This window comes from Dipodomys merriami, unplaced genomic scaffold (genome assembly GCF_024711535.1).
Source record: "Dipodomys merriami isolate MVZ:Mamm:240054 unplaced genomic scaffold, mDipMer1.0.p SCAF_108, whole genome shotgun sequence".
Lineage (NCBI taxonomy): Eukaryota > Metazoa > Chordata > Mammalia > Rodentia > Heteromyidae > Dipodomys > Dipodomys merriami.
The window spans coordinates 3892463-3902213 of NW_027202360.1; the positions used below are offsets into that span (position 1 = coordinate 3892463).

General features: G+C 51.0%; 1 pseudogene; it reads right to left on the reverse strand.

The window, feature by feature from the left end:
- The window catches only part of LOC138815088 (MTRF1L release factor glutamine methyltransferase-like), a 416705-nt pseudogene extending 408185 nt beyond the window's left edge, over window positions 1-8520 (reverse strand).
- Window positions 8521-9751: the final 1231 nt, after the last annotated feature.

Consider the following 9751-nt stretch of genomic DNA (forward strand, 5'->3'; position numbering starts at 1 on the left):
GAGCTGTGTTTCAAGTAGTGGACTGTTAGCCTTGAGCAGAAAAGCTCAGGGATAGTGTCCATGCCATGAATTCAAACCCTAGGACTGGAAAACCCACACACACACATTCACACACACACATACACACACACACACACACACACACACACACACACACACACACACACACACACACACACACACACACACACACACACCAAGATAGAGCATTTGCCAGTAAGCCTGCAAAAGTTCCACCTCTAGAGAGAGAAAGGAAGGAAAGACTTGCTCCAGGAGGTGATATAATCAGTGCCAAAATTCCACAGGATTTATAAGGTGTGGAACAGGACAGAGCCTCAGGCAGAAGGTACAGAATAGGCAAAAGTCCTGAGGTGTGGTATAGAGCAGGTGGTGTGGGTGGAATGAAGGTTCTGTGGCTTCAGAAAAGTCTGGCAGAGCATTCAAGGCTGGGTCAAGGTTTGTACTTGAGTCACAGGTTTGGAAGAGGGTGGAGTCCCAGAATGGGGCCCAGGGGGAAGATTAGCTTGGCTTTTCTCCATGGACCCCAGCCATTTCCTGTGGCTGGAAGTCTATTTTTCACAGCTCCTGACCCTTGGGCCTCCTTTGCATTGAGGAGTCAGGACAAATGCAGGGAAGAACACTTGCTTAAGAAAAGCTTCTGGGCTGGGAAGGTGGCTCAGTAGTAGAGCACTTGCCTTGCATCCATGAGGCTCTGGGTTCGATTCTTCAGCACCACAAAAGCAAAAAGAAAAAAAGCCAGAAGTGTCGATGTGGCTCAAGTGTTAGAGTGCTAGCCTTGAGATGAAGAGCTGAGGGACAGTGCCCAGGCCCATAGTTCAGGCCCCAGGACCAGAGATCCCCTCCAAAAAAAAAAAAAAAGAAAGAAAAGAAAAGTTTCTACCCCAATGACACCATTAGCTCCCTCCCTTTAGCTACTCAGGAGACTGGGATCAGAGATCATGGACCAATGCCAGCTCAGGAAAGGTATGTTAGTGAGACTTTTCTTGCCAGTGAACTACCAAAAGCCAGAAATGGCACTGTTGCTCAAGTGGTAGAGTGCCAAACTTGAGGGAAAAACTTAAGTGACTGGAACTAGACCCTGAGTTCAAGGCCAGTAATGACATAGCAAAAAAAAGAAAAAGAAAAGAAAAGCTGTCAGGAGCTCCTAGTTCACTGTGGTGAATGGCCAGATCAGCTGGGCGCCAGTGACTCACGTCTGTCCCCCTAGCTCCACAGGAGGCCGAAATCTGAGGAGCTTGGTTGAAAGCCAGCCCTGGCAGGAACGTCTGTGAGACTCTGATCTCCAAGGAAGCACCAGCAAACTGAAAGAGGCACTGTGGCTCAAGTGATAAGCTGAAGAGCTGAGGGGATAGCACCCAGACTCAGAGTTCCAGTCCCATGACCAACTCCCCTGGCCTGCTTGGAACTCACTCTTTGGCTCTAGCCAGAGTATTTTCCAGTGGGCCCCTGAGTTTCTCCCAATGTCTAGGTGTCCTACAAGTCTTGAGAGCAGCCCATTTGGAAGCCTTTGCTACAGAGCAGGCCACATTATCAGAGAAGTTTCCAGCCTTGGGGAACCGAGGTCATTGGCTGGGTCATCAGAATGGCATCTGTCATGGGTGCAGTGTGGATCTGAGCAGTAAATCCACTTCTCAGACCACGGGTTTGGGGCAAGGAGGGCCAGAAGTTGCAACTGGCATGGCAGGGAACAGCCGCTCAAACGGGTATCCCAAGAGTGCGACTCTGTCAGGCACACTTCCACTGGGTGTTGAGTTGGGCTCATGAAAGTCTTGTGGGCTCACAAATCCACAGCCAGCTAGCTGGCTGCTGCTCGTAGCAGTCCTATCTCAGGAGTCCCAGGGCTCGGATCCCTGCTTTCCTCACCAGTGCTCAGGGGCAGATGAAGGTCTGCAAATGGGGGGCAACTACAAAGTTGCATCCACGGTGTCCTTTCCCTTGGTCCTGTGGCCCCATGGATGGTGGAGCTCAGGAGCTCTTGGCTCCCACTCATCATCCTGGCTATTCGGGAGTCTGAGGTCTGATGGTCGTGACTCAGAGCCAGCCCGGGCGGGAAAGTCCGTGAGATTCTTATCTCCCATATACCACCTGTCCCGCCCCCAACCCACACACAAAAAAGCCAGATGTGGTGCTGTGGCTCAAGTGGTAGAGCCTCAGCCTTGAACAAAAGAAGCTCAGGGATAACACCTGAATCCAAGCCCTAGGACTCACACAATCATAATAAATGAACAGTGTACACATTTTATCTGACTACCAAGAAAGATGAATTCAGTCTTTGATCTGGCTGGTATTTTTAGCCAAAGTTAAGGGGCTTCTCTTGATGTTCCCCTACACCTCTCCTTCTCTCCTTTATCTGTCCAGCCTTCGGTTGTAGGACAGAATTCGGATCATACCCCTGGATGTGACCTTAAGTACCCTCCCCCATCCACCTTCCTTGGGGTCAGGATACTGGATGCACTTCCTGCTGGGAGGATGAGGCACTGCAGAGAGGAGGGTAGGTATCCCCGACACTTACACACACACACACACACACACACACACACACACACACACACACACACACACACACACACACACACACATACCCTAAGGCCAACTCAAACTAGCCTTTTCCAAAGACACTTTAGTGACACAGCTCCTGATCCACAGCCCACATCCAGAATGAGAAGGCCACCTTGGGTTCCAGCCACATGGGGATGATGGGCCATCTCTTCCAGCACCCATTCAAACAGTTCCAGTTCCAGAGAGAGAGAAAGAGGAGAGAGAGAGAGAGAGAGAGAGAGAGAGAGAGAGAGAGAGAGAGAGAGAGAGAGAGAGAGAGAGAATGAGACAGACAGACAGACAGACAGACAGACAGAGAGGCAGAGACAGCGAGAGACAGAGACAGAGAGGGAGAGGGAGAGGGAGAGGGAGAGAGAGAGAGGGCCAGAATTACACTTAAGCCAGTTGCTGGTGACTCAGGCCTATAATCCTAACTACACAGGAGGCTGAGATGTGAAGATCATGGTTCATGGGTGGCCAGGGCAGAAACATCTGTGAGACTCTTATCCTCAAAGAACCTCAAGAAAAATGGAAAAGTCATTGTGTCTCATGAGGTAGAGCGCTAGCCTTGACCTGAGGAGCTTGGGGACAGCATCCAGGCCCAGAATTCAAACCCCACGAATGACAAGAAGTGGACTTGTCACCACAAGAAGTGGACTGAATAACACCCACTGTCCTAAGGAGAAAGGCAGAGAAGTCAGGCTGAGCTTCCTGTCAGCTGGGGGTTATGAGTAGTTCACCCAGCTTCTCCTTCCTCATGGGTATAGAGTAATGATTAAAGAGCCATATTTTGTTTCATAATCCCACACGTGTTGCATGATTAATAACAGGCCCCATCTGAGCCCTTTCCGAGTAACTTCCTGTCATATGCTCACAGAATTGCTGACAACCGTATCTGACAGCCGCGCCATTTGTGGCTGGCCCTGCTCAGGAGATCCCTCTGTATAAGTTCCTTATTTTTCTCACAACTCTCCCGTGAGGAGACTGAGGTCCGATGGTTGACGTCCAACCCAGAGCTTCACCTGGGTTCAAGAATCAGCTGCCGAGGACTAAGAGTTTGGGACAATCCATCGAAACCAATGACTGAGCATGGCACTAATGCCTACCATCCCAACCTGCCCCCCCCCCAACACACATCCACAGTCCTTTGCAGGAAAAGATATTGTACTTTCTTTTTGTTGGTTGTGACGCTTGAACTTTGGGCCTGGGTGCTGTTCTGGAGCTCCTCAGCTCAAGGCCAGCACTCTACTACTTGAGCCACAACACCACTTCTGGTTTTCTGGTGCTTTGTTGGAGAGAAGAGTCTGAGGGTCTTTCCTGCCCAAGTTTGCTTTGAACCGTAATCTTCAGATCTCAGCTCCTGAGTCCTTAGAATGACAGCCATTAGCCACTGGCACCCGGCCAAAGATGCTTTTCCATTCCTGTCATCCTATCCCCTCAGGAGGCTGAGATCTGTTGCCTGCAGTTGGATGCCACCCTTGGCAGCAAAGTCCATGAGCACTCTTATCTCCATTTAAATACCCAAAAACCTTGCAAGTGGAGCTGTGGCTCAAATGGCAGAGGGCTAGCATTGAGCATAAAACAACAGATGACACCCAGGCCCTAGTTTTAAGCTTTTTCTAGCACAGACCCACCCAAGAAAGGGAAGCAGGTGTGCACATAGGAGCTCAAAGCTCACAAATAATACTCAAGACTCACAGAATAGATTCCATCCTGCTCTGATTGTCTGGATTCTATGTCCTAGATCACAGTAGTCTTAGATGGGACTGACCAGGCACCAAGTCAGGATGGTCAAGTACAATCTCATACTGAGGATCCCGTGACCTCATCAAGGACTCAAGATTGTCCCGACTGCCTCGACCAGAAAGGAAGACGCAACACCGAGCTCTTCTCTCTGCAGTTTATTTAGGACCTTTGAGTAATCTTCTGACCCCAACCATGGGGAGAATTTCCCACAGCCTTAAGTACCCGCTGGGTAGCCAACCCTGATACGCCACTTGGGAACCACCAATAGGTTCAGGTGCGCGGAAGCAAGTCAGATTCTTTGCCTTAGCCATATAAGGAGTTGTTTACCACAGAGAGCACTTGCCATCGGGAAGTCGGAGGGCGGAAGCTGGCGCCATCTTTCAGGTGCGGCAGCAAGCAGCTCTCTACAGTTCCCCCTTTTTTATTTCGCAACAGGCAAGAGTAGAGGTCTGATCTCTGTGGAAGAAATTTGGGACATTGTACTGATCTTCACTCAGGTGTTATCCACTCGAATCATTACCAGACCAGTCTGATACCTTTTTACAGAGGTGGGACTTAGGGTATCAACCCACATGCAATCAGACATGCTCTTCTTGGGGCCCACAACCTCAGAGGACCCCAAGTGAAGTGCTCAAGCCTCGCATCCTGTGCTCAAAAAAGGCCAGTCTTATCAAGCCATACATGGGGGGACTGTCTTGCTCCAATGGCTGTAAAGGCTTGGATAATCATGGCTGCACTGCGACGCTGAGAAACTCTAATTTGGCAAATGCACCACAGACATAACAAGGAGGCTAATAACAGGAGGCCTGTCAGGGCTCCCAAACCCGCCCACTCCTTAAGATGATTCATAGCAGCGGAGATCCATGAAGATAACCCCTCCGCCAATCCGGCATCCAATCAGGTCGAGTTCACCATGACAATGGCAACCCTGAACTGTTCCATCAGGCTGTGGAACTCCCCAGTTCAATTACCTAAAAGATAACTAGACAACTGTTTAGACAACTTTGCAGCATTTTTTGAATAGGTCTTTTCCTGGGCCTGAACTCTGGGCCTGGGCACTGTCCCTCAGCTCTTCAGCTCAAGGCCAGCGCTCTACCACTTGAGCCACAGTGCCACTTCCGGCTTTTTTCATTTTGATTATGTGGTGCTGAGGAATCAAGCCCAGGGCCTCAGACATGCAAGGCAAGTGCTCTACCACTGAGTCACCTTCCCAGCCCCTTACTTTCCCAGCCCCCTACTTTCCCAGCCCCTTCCGATCTTTCTTCCTGCAGCATTTCTAGGGCCGCCTGACCATTCTCCACCGCCTCACTGCAGCGCTGGTCCTCAAGACAGCCTCTTATTAGTTTCCATATTGGTCTCACTCCACTCTTAAGCGTTCCTTGTTCAGAGGCAAAATCTAGGTCCCTCCCTAGTTTCTCCCAAGAGGCCACCGTGAGACTTCCGGAGACAGTGAACCCCGGGGCAATGATGTCACATTCATCCAAAAATCTCTCTAAAGTTCTCGTTTCTACTTTTAACTTCTTTGAGTGCAGCAGCTCATTGAGAGCCAAAAAAATTGGGTGCGAAGAAGAAGCGCCCATGTTTTAAAAATCTTAACCTGGTAAACAATCTTTTACTTTCACTTTTGGCTACTCTATTGACTAGCCCCCGGTTCTCGCTCTCTCTTTATCTACCAAGAAGAGCAAAAATCCCCCCGCTCTTGTCGCGGATTCCCCCTTTACCTGGGAACTTACCCCCGCTATTGTCTTGGATTTCCCCTTTACCTGGGAACTTACTGGTGCACCACCCTGACCACAGAGAGTTCTGAGTCCCCGTTGGGGTTATGGCTGAATCCCCGTACGGGCCACCACCTGTCCCGACCACCTCGACCAGCAAGGAAGACAAGACACCGAGCTCTTCTCTCTGCAGTTTATTCAGGACCTTTGAGTAATCTTCTGACCCCAACCCCGGGGAGAATTTCCCACAGCCTTAAGTACCCGCTGGGTAGCCAACCCTGATACGCCTCTTGGGAACCACCAATAGGTTCAGGTGCACAGAAGCAAGCCAGATTCTTTGCCTTAGCCATATAAGGAGTTGTTTACCACAGAGAGCACTCGCCATCGGAAAGGCGGAGGGCAGAAGCCAGCGCCATCTTTCAGGTATGGCTGCACACAACTCTCTACACAAGATCTCACTGTCCTGCATCGACACTGGGCAGGCAAGTGAGGTCTAGTTATCCAACCACAAGTTATGGGAATGAAAGGATTTCTTGGCCAAGGGATGCAGACTGGAGGGCTCTCGGTCTCTCTCTCTAAGGAGGGAGAAAAGGGCCGATCCATCCCAGGAATGTTCCTGGGTTGTGAGTATCCTCAATCAAACAACACTGCTCAGAGTCAGTGCCTCTGTTTTTTGCACCAGCCTCTACCCAGCCCTGCCCCACTTACAATCGGCCCTCTCTGAATGCCAGATCTGCCATCTGGACTAAAGGCTGAGCCAGCAAAGTGACCCACCTCTGCCTCTGAGAATGGCAGTCACAGGGCCCTAGAGTCCCCTAGAGGAAGTCTCGGGGCAACAAGGTCTAACTCCAGCCCTCATTCTCTGGCTGTCCTGTGCCATTGGCACACTCACGTCTGTCTCTGGTCAAGGAATGAACACCGGGGGTGTCATCTTCAGATAGAGCCAGCAATAATCCCAGTCCCCAAGGATGTACCGCACAGGCATCCCGCAGTGGATGACAGCCAGCTTGTCAATAGTGAAACCAAAGTGCCAGGATTTTTAACAGCCATGTGGCTCGGTCGAAGGCTCTATCACTGATGGTCTAGGTTGTCAGGTGAGGTCATGGCTCCAATGGCCTGACACACCTGACCTGGGATGGTCCTCCCTCTTCATCTTCCTGTTTATACATTGCCCCCCTCCTCTTGACACTCCCTCAGCCTATACCTCCCTATTCCTTGGACACTTTCTTCTTATCTGACCAGAAAATAAACTCGGAGGGCCTGCGGAGACTGAAATTTGGTGACACATCCTGAGCCCTAAGGTCTACCCGAGGCTGTTTCCCTCTGCAGTCGGTGAACACACAGCTCCTGGATGTCATGAAGTTGCTGAGAGGTCAATGGCTTTGTCCTACATACTGGCTTTAGGCTCTGAAACTGTCCCCACAGTGAATGGTTGGCTCCCTTGATCCAGGGACTCCAAACCAAGGCTTGCATGTTCCGTTCTTCCTTCCTTTCCTCCTTTTCTCCCTCCATCCTTCCCTCCTCTCTTTCTCTTTCCTTTCTTTGTGTCACTTCTGGGCCTTGAATTCAGATCCGGGTGCTGTCTCTGAGCCTTTTTACTCAAGGCCAACAGTCTAGAGTTTGAGCCACTCATCCATTTCTGGCATTTTTTTTTTGGTTGTTTGTTGGAGATAAGAGTCTTACAGGTGGGCTGGGAAGGTGGTTCAGTGGTAGAGAGCTTGCCTTGCATGCTCAAGGCCCTGGGTTCGATTCCTCAGCACCACATAAGAAAAAAGAAAAAAGCCGGAACTGGTGCTGTGGCTCAAGTGGTAGAGCGCTAGCCTTGAGCTGAAGAGCTGAGGGACGGCACCCAGGCCCAGAGTTCAGGCCCCACGACCGGACGCCCCCCCCCCCAAAAAAAAGAGTCTTACAGGCTTTTCTGCCTGGGTATTAAGTCTCAGTCCTCCTATCTCAGCCTTCTAAGTAGCTAGGATGTCAGGTGTGAAGCACCGGCATCCAGCTCAAATCAAGATTTCTCCATGTGCTGTGGAACCGGCATTGGAACCTTTCATTGTCTATGACCGCCTGGACCTGGCACACACACTGTAACGGTTTGTTGGACAAATAAATGAGCATCTCTCTATGACAATATTACAGAAAACTCCCATCCAACTCAGGTAAGTATCCTGGGGGGTGGAAGGATTGGTGGGGGAGGTGTCAAAGCCTATGTAGTTCTACCACATTTCTCCTTCGTCCCTCGTCCTGCCCTCCTGGTGCCACCACACTTAACTGTTTTGGCTCTGAGGATGTGAGCCACGATGTACTCGCTGGATTCTGGGGCCTCTTGGATGCCTCTCTTCTCAAAGATCTTTGTCCAGCGGCTGACCCACACTTTGCCACTCATTTCCGCCCTCAGGTGTGAATGAGGTTGCCATGAGGTGAACACCTGGCTCAAGGGGCCTCCTCTTCTCCCCCTGGGGCCAGACAGGATGGTCCACCACATATGGCCCCCAAGTTTCATGTTGCAGAGAAAGGATGCTTGAGGCATCTGGGGTCTCTGGATCTCTCAGATTCCCGTGCAGGTGCTGGGAATCAACTCTGCTCACAGCTGGCAGGCTTGGGATGCGAGGTCACCGTCTCTGCTTCCCATGTTGTCCTTGAATGTGGTGGTCACACTAGAGAGAACCAGAGGAGGATCAGCAGCTGCTGGAGGAAGGCAGTCATGGTACGATATTCATGATAAGAGACGATCTGTCTTGGGAACTCTGCATGTGCTGCTTTGAACATCATAGTTTGGCAGCTGAAATCCTCCATCTAATTTGACCTATAATCCCAGTCATTAGTAGTAATTGCCAGCTTAAAGATAAAACCCTGGAAAAGCTGGCATGTCAGTTGTCCCAATCAAACTTAAAGGGTTCCAAAGTTGAGGTGATGTGTCTGCTGTGCCAGCTCCATATGCTCTGGGCTCCTGGCCAGGACCTTCATTTCAATTGAGGCCTCAGACAGCTACTGAAGCTGCTTCCTCTCGTGCATGTCCTCGCTCCTCTCTGCTCTCTCTTTCTCTGTCTCTCTGTCTCTCTGTGTCTGTGTCTGTGTCTGTGTCTGTGTCTGTGTCTGTGTCTGTCTGTCTGTCTGTCTGTCTGTCTGTCTGTCTGTCTGTCTGTCTGTCTGTCTGTCTCTCTCTCTCTCTCTCTCTCTGTCTCTGCCTCCACTCCTCTTGTGGGCTGCTTAGCCCCTCCATGCATGCGTGCCTACGACTGAGAGACCCTGGCCACTGCTGCCACCACAGTGAGCCTCCTGGTCCATGCCTCCTCCTCCCCTGGGCCCCACCCCCTCCTCTCCTCAGCCCAGCCCCCCACCCTTGACTACAAGAGCAGCTCTGACTGGGCCCTAAGGCTTCCAGGCCATAGGAATTGCAACCTCACTTCAGCTCAGCACTCCATGCCAACCCTAACATTTGCCTGGGGGACCGAATCTCCCCTCAGCCCCACCTCTGGAGGAGACTCTCCTCCATTCTTCTCCACTCCACACATCAAGCAGGTGCACAGTGACCGCTGTGTGTGTGTGTGTGTCTCTGTGTGAGAGAGAGAGAGAGAGAGAGAGAGAGAGAGAGAGACAGCGAGAGAGAGAGAGAGAGAGAGAGAGAGGGAGGGAGGGAGGGAGAGAGAGAGAGAGAGAGAGTGAGAGAGAGAGAGAGAGATTGTTGGGGATAACTACCTCAGAACATAGCACCTTTTGGGATGACTAAGCAC